The following is an 18,044-nucleotide window of genomic DNA, read 5'->3' as shown; positions in this document are numbered from 1 at the left end:
GGCAGCAGCCAATGAGGTAAGCAAAATCCGTATGCTATGTGGCACAAGAGTGATTTTCTTTTCCTTCAAAGGTCATGTTTTAAGTAAACAAACAGCAAACTCTACTTTAATCAAAATCCACCCATCCAAGGAAGATTTTTCACTTTAAGGAAAACAATCCCTATTTACAATTCTAGAATCATGCAATCAGAAATATAGGGCTGGAAGGGACCTTCAGAGATCTAGTCCAGTGCCCCATGCTAAGGCAGGACCAACTATACCTAAACCATCCCTGACAGGTGTTTGTCCAGGTGTTCTTAAAATTCTCCGCTGATGGGGATTTCACAACCTCCCTTGCTAACCGATTCCAGGACTTCATAGAATATCAGGGTTGGAAGGAACCTCAGGAGGTCATCTAGTCCAACCCCCTGCTCAAAGCAGGACCAGTCCCCAACTAAATAATCCCAGCCAGGGCTTTGTCAAGCCTGGCCTTAAAAGGAAGGAGATTCCACCACCTCCCTAGGTAGCCCATTCCAGTGCTTCACCATTCTCCTAGTGAAAAAGTTTTTTCCTAATATCCAACCTAAACCTCCCCCACAGCATCTTGAGACCATTACTCCTTGTTCTGTCACCTGCTACCACTGAGAACAGTCTAGATCCATCCTCTTTAGAACCCCCTTTCAGGTAGTTGAAAGCAGCTATCAAATCCCCCCTCATTCTTCTCTTCCACAGACTAAACAATCCCAGTTCCCTCAGCCTCTCCTCATAAGTCATATGCTCCCGCCCCCTAATAATTTTTGTTGCCCTCTGCTGGACTCTAATTTTTCCACATCCTTCTTGTAGTGTGGGACCCAAAACTGGACACAGTACTCCAGATGAGGCCTCACCAATGCCAAATAGTGGGGAATGATCACATCCCTCGATCTGCTGGCAATACTCCTACTTATACAGCCCAAAATGCCGTTAGCCTTCTTGGCAACAAGGGCACACTGTTGACTCATATCCAGCTCCTTGTCCACTGTAACCCCTAGGTCCTTTTCTGTAGAACTGCTGCCTAGCCACTCGGTCCCTAGTCTGTAGCGGTGCATGGGATTCTTCTGTCCTAAGTGCAGGACTCTGCACTTGTCCTTGTTGAACCTCATCACACTTTCCCTGATCATCTTCTTGTTGCTAACATACCTGTAGAAACCCTTCTTGTTACTCTTAACATCCCTTACTAGCTGCAACTCCAAGTGTGATTGGGCCTTCCTGACTTCACTCCTGCATGCCTGCACAATATTTTTATACTCCTCCCTGGTCATTTGTCCAATCTTCCACTTCTTGTAAGCTTCTTTTTTGTGTTTACGATCAGCAAGGATTTCACTGTTAAGCCAAGCTGGTTGCCTGCCACATTTACTAGTCTTTCTACACATCGGGCTGGTTTGTTCCTGTAACCTCAATAAGGATTCTTTAAAATACAGCCAGCTCTTTTAGACTCCTTTCCCCCTCATGTTATTCTCCCAAGGGATCCTGCTCATCAGTTCTCTGAGGGAGTCAAAGTCTACTTTTCTGAAGTCCAGGGTCCGTATTCTGCTGCTCTCCTTTCTTCCCTGTGTCAGGATTCTGAACTCAACCATCTCATGGTCACTGCCTCCCAGGTTCCCATCTACTTTTGCTTCCCCTACTAATTCTTCCCTGTTTGTAAGCAGCTGGTAAAGAAGAGCTCTGCCCCAGTTGGTTCCTCCAGCACTTGCACCAGGAAATTGTCCCCTACGCTTTCCAAAAACTTCCTGGATTGTCTGTGCACCGCTGTATTGCTCTCCCAGCAGATATTGGAGTGACTGAAGTCCCCATGAAAACCAGGGCCTGTGATCTCATAACTTCTGTTAGTTGCCTGAAGAAAGTCTTGTCCACTTCATCCAGGGCCGGTGCAAGGATGTTTCGTGCCCTAGGCGAAACTTCCACCTTGTGCCCTCCCCATCTCCCTCCCCATCAGCCCAGGGAGCCATGCGGCAGCTCTTCCCCCCTGCCCCGCGAGCCCGGGGAGCCGTGCGGCAGCTCCCCCCCTCCCCCCCCCCCCATCGGCACGGGGAGCTGTATGGCAGCTCCCCATCCCAGCTCACCTCTGTTTTGCTTCCTCCCTGAGCACGCTGCCGCCGTTCCGCTACTCCTGCCTCCTGGTTGGTGCCACAAGCCTGGGAGGGAGAGAAGCAGAGTGGGGCAGCAGGCTCAGGGGAGGAGGCAGAGCAGAGGTGAGCTGGGATGGGGAGTGGTTCCCCTGCGCGCCGCCCTCCCCACGTTACTTGTTGCAGGCGGCCCTCCCCATGCCCCCCGCCCCAGCTCACCTCCGCTCCACCACCTGCCCAGAGCGTGCTTTTGGCCGCTCCCAACCACTTGGCGCCCTAGGCGGCCGCCTAGTTTCCTAGTGGTTGCACCGACCCTGACCTCATCCCCCTGGTCTGGTGGTCTATAGCAGACTCCCACCATGACATCACCCTTGTGCTCACACTTCTAAACTTAATCCAGAGACTATCAGGTTTTTCCTGCAGTTTCATACTGGAGCTCTGAGCGGTCATCCTGCTCTCTTACATACAATGCAACTCCCCAATGTTTTCTGCCCTGCCTGTCCTTCCTGAACAGTTTATATCCATCCATGACAATACTCCAGTCATGTGAGTTATCCCACCAAGTCTCTGTTGTTCCAGTCAAATCATAATTCCTTGACTGTGCCAGGACTTCCAGTTTTCCCAGCTTGTTTCCCAGGCTTCTTGCATTTATGTATAGGCACTTCAGATAACTTGCTGATTGTCCTGCTTTCTCAGTATGAGGCAGGAGTCCTCCCCTCTTGCGCTCTCCTGCTCGTGCTTCCTTCTGGTATCCCACTTCCCCACTTACCTCAGGGCTTTGGTCTCCTTCCCCCCGTGAACCTAGTTTAAAGCCCTCCTCACTAGGTTAGCCAGCCTGCTTGCGAAGATGCTCTTCCCTCTCTTTGTTAGGTGGAGCCCGTCTCTGCCTAGCAATCCTTTTTCTTGGAATACTATCAGTTGGTCAAAAAATCCAAAGCCTTTTCTCTGACACCACCTGTGTAGCCATTCATTGACTTCCATGATTCGACAGTCTCTACCTGGGCCTTTTCCTTCTATAGGGAGGATGGACGAGAATACCACTTGTGCCTCAAACACTTTTATCCTTCTTCCCAGAGTCACATAGTCTGCAGTGATCCACTCAAGGTCATTCTTGGCAGTATCACTGGTGCCCACGTGGAGAAGCAGGAAGGGGTAGCGATCCGAGGGCTTGATGAGTCTTGACAGTCTGTCCATCACATCATGAATTGTAGCTCCTGGCAAGAAGCACACTTCTTGGTTTTCCTGGTTGGGATGGCAGATAGATGACTCAGTCCCCCTTAGGAGGGAGTCCCCATCACCACCACCCGCCTCCTTCTGTTGGGAGTGGTGGTCGTGGAACCCCCATCCCTAGAACAGTGCATCTCATGCCTTCCAATCGGTGGAGTCTCCTTCTGCTCCCTTCCCTCGGATGTATCATCCGGTCCACTGTCCGCATTAGTACCTGTGAAGAGAACATGAAAACGGTTGCTCACCTGTATCTGCATTGCTGGTACATGGATGCTCTTCTTTCTTCTTCTGGAGGTCACATGCTCTCAAGTTTCTTCACTGTCCTTCTGTCCCCGCTGCGCAGCCTGCTCTGATTCTTCAGAATGTTGTGCCCGCAGAAGCATATCCTGACTTCTGTCCAGGAAATCTTCATTTTCTCTTATGCAACGCAGGGTTGATACTTGTTTCTCTAGACCTTGAACCTTCTCTTCCAGTATGGAGACCAGCTTGCACTTTGTACGGACAAAGTCGCTTCTGTGCTGGGGAAGAAAGACAAACATGGCACATCCTGTGCAGGTCACAACAGCTGAACGCACACCATCCATATTACCTTCCTTCTAAGAACTTACTCAGGTGTTGTAGTAGTTACTCAGAGAAGCCTGCAAGATGAATGGCCTCAGTGGGCTCTCCCCAGGTGAACTCCCTCTGTTTGCTGCTCAGCTGGTTCGCAACTGGCTGCTTTTTTATAACAATCAGTCCCACCTGGAACAAAGCACTCCCAATTCAGACATTTCAAACAATCAAGCACATGGTCAAACTGCCAAAATGACCCTGCAACAGACACTCAGCAACTCACCAACACAGGCCTCCAATGTAGCACTTAGCGTATCTCCTCTCGGACAGATCCCAGTCAAACTCCCTCTGTTAGCCTCGCTGCTGTTAGACTTACCTATCCTTATTCCTTGAAAGTTTTTCCTAGTATCTAACTTAACTCTCCCTTGCTGCAGATTAAGCCTGTTACTTTTTGTCCTACCTTCAGTAGTATGATGGGGTGTCTACCCTACACAAGGCCTGAATAGTAGAAAGACCAATTAACTCCATGACAGGCTGCACCTGGAGGAAAGTCAGGGCCTATAAACTAACTGATGATGAAGCACAGATGGGCAGGGGCAGGATGAGCTGGTATAAAACCAGGAAAGGGAGAGCAAGAAGAGGCTTGCAGGAAGGAACACTGCAGTCACGACTAGAGAGAAGAGCCGAGGAGGATTCCTAGTGGTAAGTAAGCCCTGGAATCCTGCCTGGGAGTACAGACTCTGGCAAGAGCCCAAGAAAGGGTGAAGTAGCCACAGGGAAGGGAGGAGGTTCCAGTGGTAACCCCAGGGCTAGCTAGACGACAGAGGAAGGAAGGTAGGAAAGAGCCCAGGGAAACAGTGACAGGGTCTGGGATTGCTTAGACCGTAGTTGCTGGACTTAAGGTTCCAGGACTGGTTCGCTTACTGGCACTTAGGAAGTGGCACAGATTGTTCAGTGGGACTTTATTACCACAGAAGGGGTAAACTGTAGATACCTGACTGGAGGGCCAAGTCAGGAAGAGGGTGTACTCTTGAGTCCAGAGAAAGACCACAGGGTGAGCAACTGAAGGAGAGAGCATCAGACCAGTCAAGAGCTAATCCCTGGATGGCTACATACCGCACTCCTGTTCATAAACACCAGAATAATTAGCCTTTTTTGCAACAGCATCACACTCGTTGACTCGTATGCAATTTGTGACCTGTACATCCCCAAGATCCTTTTCTGCAGTACTACTGCCTAGACAGTTATTTTGTAGTTATGTATGTGAGTTTTCATTCCGAAGTGTTCTACTTTGTGCTTTTCTTTATTGAATTCTATCTTGTTGATTTCAGATTGATTCTCCAATTTGTAAAGGACACTTTTTGAATATTAATCCTGTCCTCCAGAGTGCTTGCAACCACTCCTAGCATGGTGTCCTCTATAGATTTTATAGGCATACTCTCCATTCCATTGTGGAAGTCATTAATGAAAATATTGACTAGTACCAGACCCAGGACAGAACCCTGTTGGGCCCCACTAGATACCCCCTCCGTGGTTGTTAACAAACCATTGATAGCTATTCTGAGTACAGTTTTTCCAACCAGTTGTGCATCCACCTTATAGTTATTTCATCTATTTCCCTAGTTCATTATGAGAATGTCATGTGGGACTGTGTTAAAAGTATTACTAGAATCAAGATATATCACTGCTGCTTCTTCCTTTCTATACACTGTCAAAAGAGGAAATTAAGTTTTGTTTGGCATTATTTGTTCTTGACAAATCCATGTTAGCTATTACTTACCACTTTATTATCCTCTGAGTGCTTCAATCATTTGTTCCAGTATCTTTCTAGGTATCAAAGTCAGGCTCACTGGTCTGTAATTTTCCAGGTCCTCTTTTGAAAGATAGATGCTATGTTTGCCTCCCCAGTCCTCTGGGACCTCACTCATCCGCTGTGAGTTCTCAAAGATAATTACTAATGGTTCAAAGATAGATTTGCCTAGTTCCTTACCCTAAGAGGAATTTAATCAGGCTCTGCTGACTTGAATATATCTAACTTTTCTAAATATTCTTTGACCTGTTCTTTCCCTGTTCTGGCTTGCATTTCTTTCCTTTTGTTTTTAATAATTACTTGTGTTGAGTATCAGGTCTCCATTAACCTTTTTAGTGAAGAATGAAGCAAACTAGACATTAAACACCTCAGACATCCACCTTGATTGTATTGGCCTCATTAGCACTACAAAAGTAATTTTCCCTCTTTTGATATTCACCCCTTCTTGTCAACTGTTGAGAATAGGCCACTTCCACCTTAATTGAATTGGCCTTATTAGCACTGATTCCGCACTTGGTAAGGTAACTCATCTTTTCATGTGTTTTTATATACTGCTTATTGTATTTTTCACTCCATGAATGTGATGAAGTAGGTTTTAGCCCACAAAAGCTTATGCCCAAATAAATTTGTTCATCTCTAAGGTGCCACACGGACGACTCGTTGTTTTTGCTGATACAGACTAACACAGCTACCACTCTGAAATCCGATTTCTTGGTCTGTCTGTTATTAGCTCTACTTCCTTGCTAAGCAGTGGACCTAAACTTTCCTTCATCCTTCTCTTGATCCTTAAATGCTTATAGAAACTGTTCTTATTACCTTTTAATGTCCCTTGCTAGGTGTAATTTCATTTTGTGCCTTAGCCTTTCTGATTTTATACCTAGATATTTGCAGTTTTCTTTTGTTTTCATCCTTAGAAATTTGTCGGTTTCCACTTTTTGTAGGATTCTTTGATTTTCAATAGCTTCTGATTTTCTGTTTTCCCACATTCTCCTTTTTTGACTACCTAATCTAGTCATTTATGGCACACTTCCCAGACATTCGTGAGCACTTACTATATTAGTAGATTAATTATCCATCCATAGAATACATGAGTCACACAAGGAGACTCATAAATTCTCATAGCTCTGACACCATCCTACTTCTGTCACCCACATTCCTTCTTTCCTTTCTTCCTGTCATTGGGATACTTGGAGTGTTCTTTTTATAAACTATGTAAAATAGCCAAAACACCTCTGATACTGACTATGAAGATTTTCATAGTCAATATCCCATGCAGACAAAGAACCCAAGAAGATCAGCTTTACAAGGATTTGAGGAAAATGATGCCTGACAAATGAGGAATCAAAGAAAATGGGGGTATCAAAAATCTATGCATTTCAGACTCACTCATACTCCTGTTATAGGTTTTGTAAAATGCCCATTGGCTTCTATGGGGAAAAATTAGATTTAATTAAATGCTGGATGTCAGCAAAGCCTTGTCAAAGCTGAGCTTTCCACTAGTACTCCTGCTAGTCCATCATTAGAGCACTTCGGAAAATATTTCTGCAAAATTCTTCAGGTACAGTCTGACAAGGCTTAACAGTTCAGGGGAGATGCCTTTAGCCCATTAATCCAATGAGGCAATAAAAGGTAACATGATAAATCTATTTATCCCATAGCAATGGAATTTATCATATGACTATTAGCTCCACATATGTATATATTCAATCCAGGAATTAATATTGTCCATCCTATGCCTTGCACTAGGATAACTTAAATTGTGTGGTGGGGGGGTAAATGGTTTCTGACTGAAGCTGCTCAGAGACTTCCAAAGAATAAGTGCTGGGAGGTGAATTAGTGCAAAGGCCTGATCCTTCACGACTGAAGTCAGTGGGAGTTCTGCTATTGACTTCAGTGGAAGCAGGTTTAGACCACAAATGAGGCGGCCAAAGGAGTACAATAAATGCAGTGTGTGACATGAATATCAGTTCAATACATGTGATGTGTGGGATACAGATTACTCTATACAAACATATCTATATAAACCTAAAGTTTGAGAGAGAGAGAGAGAGAGAGAGAGAGAGAGAGAGAGAGAGAGAGATCCAAGACACAGATTTTGAGCTCTTCAAAAATTCACGGGTGTTTTAGTTCAGGGGTTTTGGTTCAGCCCTTCATAAAAATATAGGTTCTTTGCAAACTTCAAGCCTGGATTTTGGCCTCAGCCCAAACTGTGTCTAAACACAACTCTCAGCCTTTTTTTTTTCCAACCAGTAATAACCTGGATGAAAATTATTTCTCTTATTTAAGCTCAGCATAGTGAAATCCTAGCTTTAAATCAACTTTCCTGCAAAGTTTATAAAAAGGGGTTGGAGATTGTATTAAATTCCATCCATTTGGGCCTTAATTCCATACATTTCTCGTTTAGAGGAAGCAATGCCTGCAGGATCTGCCAAATTAATTTATGACCATGTTATTCTTATCCTTTCCCTGCGTTATTATTTTATTCGAAATCATTCAGCTGTTAGGGATTTAATGAGGATTTAGACACAATTCTTGAAAGGAATTTAGACAGAATGCAAACATATGGGCCTAAAGTTTTCCCCTAATCCAACTATTTTTCCATTTCGCATGCTCTTTTTTTCTCTAGAACACGTTAAACTTTTTACACTCTCCAAGCATGTGTTTATAGTCACTTCAGACAATTCCAACATTTTGTTATGGTCTCTTAAACCCAAGTTTCATCATATGAGATTGGAGTCCAACAGAGTTTATGGGAGACTTTGAACTGATCCTGCTCTAATGCCAAATCTTAGCAAATTTTATAGCTCTTAGCAGATTTTGAATCAGTCTTTATCACACATTGGATGCTTAGGTTGGTTTCCAAGTTAGTCTTATTCCATGGGTTTTTTTTAATAACATGGTGTCACTGGGTTCTTTGTTTTCAAGTCTTTAAAGTACTATTTCTCATGAGTGTATAAGAAAATGCCCTAGATCCTAGATTTATGATGCCTCATATAGAATTATGTGATTTTTTTTTCCTCCCATTACAATCCACATGGTTAAGTTATTGTTCTGAAAAACTTCAAAGCATTTAAATATAAAATTTTGTTTTTCCTTTTTTGGTTGTGGTAGAGAGAGGTGAGATCTGGGGTGGAGGCACATTTCACAATATCATGCAACAGGCAGATGTTATGGAAGCAAGAAGAAAGCCACTAGCTATGACATGTGAAGCAACACCTGATGACGGTAAGGTACAGGGTGTGGGATGACCTGAGCAACATAACTGAAAACAGAAGCTGAAAAGCCTGGCCTCTCAGAAGGCTAGTTTATTACAGCACTTACTTGGCTGGACATGGGAAGAAAGAGAAGCAAGGTCCCTTCTTAGATTGTGACTCTGGATGGGGTGAAGAGAACAGGGATTAAATACCGTAGTTATTCTTCCTGTTATGAGCAAATGGGTGGAGAATCGGAGGAGCCCTGGCTCTGCCCTCTCTACACGCTGGCCGGAGTAGCTGGCTAGACACACAGTGGTCCACTGATAGAGGTGAAATAACTTATTCCTCTCCCAGGCCAAGCAAGAAACGTGGGTGAATTGGTGACTGTCACAAATTGTTCTTTGGTCCACTCCTGCGATAGTGCACTCTGCTACCTCAGGCTGTATATTTTGAATCTAGCCTACATTGACAAACCATATGGAAGTCACTTTTCCCCACCAACTATAACACAGACCTAGGAGTTGGAAGTTCTGAATACTTGGCTCTGTAACTTATTTGCTGCCCCACCTCGGGCAACTCATTTAACCTCTCCAGGCCTCTAGTTCCCCATCTGTGATAGGGGGATAATTATCTAGATTCATAGATACTAAGGTCAGAAGGGACCATTCTGATCATCTAGTCCGACCTCCTGCACAGTGCAGGCCACAGAATCTCACCCACCCACTCCTATGAAAAACCTCACCCATGTCTGAGCTATTGAAGTCCTTAAATCATGGTTCAAAGACTTCAAGGAGCAGAGAAGCCTCCCTCAAGTCAACCATGCCCCATGCTACAGAGGAAGGCGAAAAACCTCCAGGGCCTCTCCAATCTGCCCTGGAGGAAAATTCCTTCCCAACCCCAAATATGGCAATCAGTTAAACCCTGAGCATATGGGCAAGATTCACCAGCCAGATACCCAGGAAAGAATTTTCTATAGTAACTCAGATCCCATCCATCTAATATCCCATCTCAGGGGATTTGGCCTATTTATCCTGAATATTTAAAGATCAATTATTTACCAAAATCCCATTATCCCATCATACCATCTCCTCCATAAACTTATCGAGTAGAATCTTAAAGCCAGATAGATCTTTTGCCCCCACTGCTTCCCTTGGAAGGTTATTCCAAAACTTCACTCCTCTGATGGTTAAAAACCTTCGTCTGATTTCAAGTCTAAACTTCCTGGTGGCCAGTTTATACCCATTTGTTCTTGTGTCCACATTGGTGCTGAGCTGAAATAATTCCTCTCCCTCTCCTGTATTTATCCCTCTGATATATTTATAGAGAGCAATCATATCTCCCCTCAACCTTCTTTTAGTTAGGCTAAACAAGCCAAGCTCTTTAAGTCTCCTTTCATAAGACAAGTTTTCCATTCCTCGGATCATCCTAGTAGCCCTTCTCTGTACCTACTCCAGTTTGAATTCATCCTTTTTAAACATGGGAGACCAGAACTGCACACAGTATTCTAGGTGAGGTCTCACCAGTGCCTTGTATAACGGTACTAAAACCTCCTTATCCCTACTGGAAATGCCTCTCCTGATGCATCCCAAAACCACGTTAGCTTTTTTCACAGCCATATCACATTGGCAGCTCATATTCATCCTATGATCAACCAATACTCCAAGGTCCTTCTCTTCCGTTACTTCTAATTGATGCGTCCCCAACTTATAGCTAAAATTCTTGTTGTTAATCCCTAAATGCATAACCTTACACTTTTCACTATTAAATTTCATCCTATTACTATTACTCCAGTTTACAAGGTAATCCAGATCCTCCTGTATAATATCCCGATCCTTCTCCGAATTGGCAATACCTCCCAGCTTTGTATCATCTGCAAACTTTATTAGCACACTCCCACTTTTTGTGCCAAGGTCAGTAATAAAAAGATTAAATAAGATTGGTCCCAAAACCGATCCCTGAGGAACTCCACTGGTAACCTCCCTCCAACCTGACAGTTCGCCTTTCAGTAGGACCCGTTGCAGTCTCCCCTTTAACCAATTCCTTATCCACCTTTTGATGTTCATATTGATCCCCATCTTCTCCAATTTAACTAATAATTCCCCATGTGGCACGGTATCAAATGCCTTACTGAAATCTAGGTAAATTAGATCCACTACATTTCCTTTATCTAAAAAATCTGTTACTTTTTCAAAAAAGGAGATTAGGTTGATTTGGCACGATCTACCTTTTGTAAACCCATGTTGTATTTTGTCCCTTTACCATTGACTTCAATGTCCTTAACTAATTTCTCCTTCAAAATTTTTTCCAGGACCTTGCATACTACAGATGTCAAACTAACTGGCCTGTAGTTACCTGGATCACTTTTTTTCCCTTTCCTAAAAATAGGAACTATATTAGCAATTGTCCAATCATTCGGTACTATTCCTGAGTTTACAGATACATTAAAAATTCTTGCTAATGGGCTTGCAATTTCAGGTGCCAATTCCTTTAATATTCTTGGATGAAGATTATCTGGGCCCCCTGATTTAGTCCCATTAAGCTGTTTCAGTTTCGCTTCTACCTCTGATATGGTAATATCTACCTCTATATCCTCCTTCCCATTTGTCATGCTACCATTATCCCCAAGATCCTCTTTAGCCTTATTAAAGACTGAGGCAAAGTATTTGTTTAGATATTGGGCCATGCCTAGATTATCTTTAACCTCCACTCCATCCTCAGTGTTAAGCGGCCCCACTTCTTCCTTTAGTTTTCTTCTTATTTATATGGCTATAGAACCTTTTACTATTGGTTTTAATTCCCTTTGCAAGGTCCAACTCTACTCGACTTTTAGCCTGTCTCACTTGATCCCTACATGTTCTGACCTCAATTAGGTAGCTTTCCTTGCTGATCCCTCCCATCTTCCACTCCCTGTATGCTTTCTGCTTCTTAATCACCTCTCTAAAATGCTTGCTCATCCAGCTTGGTCTACAACTCCTTCCTATGAATTTTTTCCCCTTTCTTGGGATACAGGCTTCCGATAGCTTCTGCAGTTTTGATTTAAAGTAATCCCAGGCCTCCTCTACCTTTAGATCTATAAGTTCTTCAGTCCAATCCACTTCCCTAACTAATTTCCTTAATTTTTGAAAGTCAGCCCTTTTGAAATCAAAAACCCTAGTTGCAGATTTATTTTTGTTAATCCTTCCATTTAGTTTGAACTGAATTAGCTCATGATCACTTGAGCCAAGATTGTCCCCTACAACCATTTCTTCTATGAGGTCCTCGCTACTCACCAAAATTAAATCTAAAATGGCATCCCCTCTAGTCGGTTCAGCAACTACTTGATGAAGGAATCCATCAGCTATCGCATCTAGGAAAATCTGAGCCCTATTATTATTACTAGCACTGGTCCTCCAGTCTATATCTGGGAAGTTAAAGTCTCCCATGATCACGCAGTTTCCATTAGTATTTACTTTATTAAAGACATTAAAAAGGGCTGTATCCATATCCAAATTAGATCCCGGAGGTCTATAGCACACCCCAAGCACTATCATAGGAGAGGCTTTACTAGTTTTCTTCCCCAATGTAATTTTTGCCCAGACAGTCTGTCTTATCCATTGCATCGCTTCTTATTTCTTTACATTCTACCTCATAATTGATATACAATGCTACTCCACCCCCTTTACCTTTGTTTCAGTCTTTCCTAAAGAGCACATACCCTTCAATACCTGTAGTCCAGTCATGACTACTATTCCACCATGTTTCTGTTATCCCTATAATATCTGGTTTCACTTCCTGCACCAGTAGCTCTAGTTCCTCCATTTTGTTACCTAGACTCCTCGCATTGGTGTACAAACATCTTAATTTTTGCTGTTTGGCCTCGCTCACATTTTGTACCCTATTAGGCACAGTCATTCTACATCCAGTATAACCTATTAGACTAGTATCCACACCGCCCTCACTCCTTATATACATTCTCCTACCCACGGCTGTATCCATTCTTACTTCATCTTCTTCCCTCTCAATGCTAAAATCTGGCGTGGAGATTTTCTGGACATCTCCCATCCATCTCCCCCCAATTCCTAGTTTAAAGCTCTATCAGTTGTGCCAGCCTCGATCCTAGAAGTCTATTTCCTTCCCTACTGAGATGAAGTCCATCCCGAGAGAACTGACCTCTGTCCATGAATGCCTCCCAGTGGTCATACATCCCAAAGCCCTCCTTATAGCACCACTGCCTAAGCCATCTGTTGACAGTCATAATCTTGTCAGACCTTTGTTGCCCTTCTCTAGGAACAGGAAGGATCCCGCTAAAGATCACCTGAGCCTCAATTTCCTTAAGCGTCTTCCCCAGCCTATCATAGTCTCCCTTAATACTTTCCAGCAAGAATCTAGCTGTATCATTTGTTCCCACATGAAGGATAATTAGGGGATTCTTTCCCGCTCCCTTTAGGATCCTTTTCAACCTCAGGTCTACATCCCGTATCTTAGCACCCGGAAGACAGCACACCCTTCTATTCTCAGGATCAGCTCTAGTTACAGGCCTGTCTATTCTTCTCAATAAAGAGTCCCCAATCACATAGACCTGCCTTTTCCTGGTGACAGTGCTATTCTCCAGTGTCTCCCCTGTTCTCTCTGGCTGCAAGTTCTTTCCATTCCTATTTTCACTTACAATCTTCTTCAACCCATCCTGTATCCTCCTGGGGCTCATATTTGGTGTAGTCTCCCTTGACTCTTCCCCTTTTTCTATAGGGCTAGCCTCTCTTCTCTTCTTCCTTACCCTTCCACCTTCAGCGACTACCTGCTGAACCCCTTCATTTTCCAACTCTGCAAACCTGTTCCTAAGCTCTATTTCTCCTTCACTAGCCCGTCTTTTTCTCTGCCTGGTTCTTTGAGTCACATGTTTCCACTGACCACTTTCCTCATCCAGTCTCCCCTCAAAATTCCCCAGCCCTGCTTCCATCCGTGAGTCTGAGCTTTTCCCTTCAGATACCTCATATCTTTGCTCCATCATCTGCTCAACCCCCTTCCTAAACTCAACCAGACTTTCCACCTGCATCTCCAAACCTCGGATCTTTTCCTCCATCAGCTCTATCAGACAGCATTTCATGCAGACAAAACTCTTACCGGTTCCCCCCTCCAGGATCATGTACATACCACAGCTTCCACATCCAGTCATCCTCAATGTGTCTTTCACTGCAGGAGTCACTCCCACAGCTGCCTCTGTATCTGTCATCTCCTTCCCACTTAAATCCTGTTAATCTGGGAAACACAAGCCACACCAAAAAGACCACAACCCCCCAGCAAAAGCAAACCCCAAACAAGCACCACAATTCAAACTCCCCTGTTTAGAGCTCTGTTTGCTAGCTCCTGTGCTGCTGCAGCTGTCTGTGCCACTGCCTGACTGGCTGGCTGGCTACCTTTATAGGGCCCCTAGTCAGAAGCCCCACCCCCTAGGCAGGGCTCAGCTGCTCTCTCAGCACAAAGCCCCACCCCCTAATCAGGCTCAGCTGCTCTCCCAGCACAAAACCCCTACACACACACACACAAATACTAAAAATACAAAACCAAGTACAACTACCTTCTCCTCCAACAGAACTCCCACTCAAACTCCCCTGTTTAGAGCTCTGTTTGCTAGCTCCTGTGCCGCTGCAGCTGTCTGTGAAGCTGTCTGTCTACCTCTGAAGGAGGTTGTAAAGATGCATTCATGAGTTGCAAAGTGTTTTGATGATCTCTCAAAGTATTTTATATTTACTGTTATAAATATCAGCAGATTTTTGGACCCTTCCCCACAAACTTTTGAATACATTTAAAAACATAGTCAACAACATTTTAAAATAGTATCCATTGCACATAATCATGTCTAGCAAATCATCCCATGGAACCAGTTGATAGCTGGTACCTGGGTGAGCTGTAAATAACTGAAAATAAAGCTCTTTCGTTTTGGCTAGTTCCAGATCCTGGCTTTAAATGGTTGGATTAACAGTGTGTTCTGCCCCTGCTGTTCTCCTTCCTCCTTGCCATGAACATTACTGCTGTTACACTTTCACCTTTAATCACACTCCTGTCTCTACTTACAATGCAGTTGGTTGCTTATTGTCTTATCTCATTTCTCCTCCTCCTCTGCCCTTTTTTCAAAATGTGGTTCTTTTCCTAAAGTTCCCTCCAGTCACGATTTTACGTGCCTCTGCATGGCTCTTAATAAACCTAGAAATATTGCCTGTATCCAAAAGCTTAGAGACCACCGTTCAAGAGGGTCACAGAAACCAGAGCTGTTCATTGAAGTGAGTCGGGTAGAGCTACACAGCCATGTGAAATGACTGAAAGGCAGCCTAAGGCAATAGGGAGAGCTTTCTCTTCCCTCTCTCCGGACCCTCCCTCTCCCCCCCTTCTAGTGTCTGTGACATGCAGTATGTTAAAATAACAAAAGCATCTAACTAAATTCTGACTAATATACACTAATGGTGCTGCTTCATTTATCTACCAGAGCCCTTGTCTCTTTGGTACTCAGCACCAGCCCAGCCCAGGGCGATTATTGGCACTGACGCAGGGCAGAGATGAGGGGAGTGCGCTACGTAGTAGGAGAAATATGTTCTGCTGCTACTTTGAGTTGCTCTTTCCCTTTTACAGCTGAAATTTTAGGAGTTCTTGGGGGAGACTCCCTGCTTCATTTCTCTTTCAAAATGCCCTCTTTCCCTCTGTTTACTCTGAGGGCTTTTAAAATGTCTCTGCCTGTGTCCAAGTCTCTCCCTTTCCTGTTCCCTGTCATAGAGATTACACACCATATTATGCTCGTAATAAAAAAAAAGGAAAATGCAGCCTTACAGGAAAAACGTGGCTATTTTTAAACTTCCTCTCTCTCACTTCATATCTGGTGGGGGTTTTCAGCATCCAGCACCTTTTGCTGTCTGCCTGCTAGATAGAGCTCCAATGAGGGCCAAAGCCTGCGGGGTCCTGTGCAATGTGGCATGCTCTCAACCCCCAGGGAAGCTCTCACAAGACACTTTTCATAAAATTGAGACCTAAGTGGGTAAGAGAAAAGCTTTTATTTTCTTGACTAATTAAGGTACTTTCCTGATGGGAAAGGGGAGGCGTTGCTGCTGTTAAAAGCAAAAGCCATACTGTGGTTAGCCAAGAAAAATAAATAAGAGAAGTTTATATAAATACTAATTCAAGTATATCACACAAGTCAGGTGTACCTACAGCCCAGATCCTCAGAGATATTTAAATTCACTGAAGTCAATGGGAGTTAGGCACCTAAATACCTTTGATCTAAACCTAAAAGATTATCTGATAAAAGCAATAAACTAATATGAAATCACTGTATATGTGTGCACACGCGTGTGTGCGTATACACAAAGCTCCCTGGACCTACCCACTGATAATTTTCAAACATAGCAGATGTCAAATACATTTGGGGAATAACAACATGTGACTGTGTATCTCTTAGTCTTTATACAACACTAGAATACAGAGACTTTCCCTTTGGTGGTTTTTTTTTTTTTGTTTTTTTTAATATCTTTGGTAGGAAAGCAATGGATAATTCAGCTAATGTCTCGCATGTCTGCTGGTTCGTTTTCCTGGTCTCTCTTGCATTTGGAACGTCTGTTGATAAACAATGGCTTCCTTTTGCCTCCCAGCAGCACTGAGCAATAGCTTGAGGGGAAAGGAGACAAAACTAAAGCTGGAAAGGAAGAATTTTTGCAAGGCTTCACTCTCTGAGGGAACCGAGCCCAGATGAGGCTAAAGATACCTCAGTGTTGCTATTGCTTGCAGAATGGTTAGGAAGAACAACTGAACTGCACCATCTTCAGGTGTCTTTTAGAGGAGAGGCTGGGTGGATGGAGTAAAACCAATGAATCCAAGCAGTGGCGGATTAGCCAGTGGAACAATGGGGCTTGTGCCAATAGGTCCATCGGAGGGGCACTGGAAAAATTGGCGCTCCCATGCCCTGATCCTATTTCCTGGCAGGAGCACCGGGGGGAAGGGGACTGCAGGCAGAAGGGGTGGGGAGGGGCCCCCACTTGTTCTGGCCCTACAAATCCATAATTCGCCTCTGAGTCCAAGGAAAATGGACTCTCTTCCAGCAGATATTAGAAGTCTTTCGTGTGACTATCCTCCTGCCCTCCCTTGCTAGGAAAGAGGAAAATCCTCATAAAAAAAAAAAGTGGCTCACCCAGAAGGCAGAGAGTTGGACTTGAAAGTGAGCTAAAAATAGGAAAAAGAGGGTTGTCCCCCTTATCCCCTTCTTTGTAATGGAAGAAGAAGGCTGCACTAGAATTGACGTCTATCTTGGTTTTCCTGAAACAGACTATGACTGACTGGAGAGCTAGTAGGTCTCGATCCAACTCCCATTCAAGCCAATGTTAGTTTTTCTGTGGATTTCAGTTCAGATACCATAGGGCTCTTTGTTTTTTGCTAATAATTAACTCAGATGCCTGACGAACTGATGGAAGAAAAGCACTTGTGTTAAAGATTCAGTACTCCCATCTCTCCAGTTAAAGCAGGGCTGGGCAAACTTTTTGGCCCAAGGGCCACATCTGGATATGAAAATTGTATGGTGGGCCATGAATGCTCACGAAATTGGGGGTTGGGGTGCATGAGGATATGAGGGCTCTGGCTGGAGTGTGGACTTTGGAGTGGGGCCAGAAATGAGGAGTTCAGGATGTGGGAGGAGGCTCTGGGCTGGGGCAGGGGGTTGGGGTGAGGGCTCCTGCCGGGGGTGTGGGCTCTGGGGAGGGGCTGAAGATGAGGGACTGGGGGGAAGGAGGGTGCTCCAGGCTGGGACCGAGGGGTTTGGAGGGTGGGAGGGGGATCAGGGGTAGTACAGCGGGTTGGGGCTAGGAGAGGATCTGGGTGGCGCTTACCTCAAGCAGCTCTATGTCCACAGGCACCACCCCTGCAGCTCCCATTGGCCGTGGTTCCTGGCCAATGGGAGCTAGGGGGTGGTGCTTGAGGTGGGGTCAGCGTGTGGAGCCCCCTGGCTGCCCCTATGCATAGGAGCAGGATGGGGGACATGCTGCTGCTTCCGGGAGCCACATGGAACGGGGCACGCCACAGACCCCACTCCCCGGCAGGAGCTCAAGGGCTGGATTAAAACGTCTGGAGGGCCGGATGAAGCCCCTGGGCCATAGTTTACTCACCCATGCTGTAGTGGCTAGGGCCCCTAGCTATAGACCAAGATCCCATTGTGCTACAAATACA

General features: G+C 44.6%; 1 long non-coding RNA gene across 1 annotated transcript in view; it reads left to right on the top strand.

The window, feature by feature from the left end:
- Positions 1 to 4,513: 4,513 nt before the first annotated feature.
- The window catches only part of LOC122461286, a 48,067-nt gene continuing 34,536 nt past the window's right edge, over positions 4,514 to 18,044 (top strand). Inside the window, exon 1 of the long non-coding RNA XR_006283178.1 lies at positions 4,514 to 4,565. This is a non-coding gene — a long non-coding RNA (uncharacterized LOC122461286). The remainder of the gene's footprint in view (positions 4,566 to 18,044) is intronic.

Source organism: Dermochelys coriacea, chromosome 8, assembly GCF_009764565.3.
Source record: "Dermochelys coriacea isolate rDerCor1 chromosome 8, rDerCor1.pri.v4, whole genome shotgun sequence".
Classification (NCBI taxonomy): Eukaryota; Metazoa; Chordata; order Testudines; family Dermochelyidae; genus Dermochelys; species Dermochelys coriacea.
Note: the sequence above shows the minus strand (reverse complement) of the source record. Positions and strands in the feature narration are given on the sequence as shown.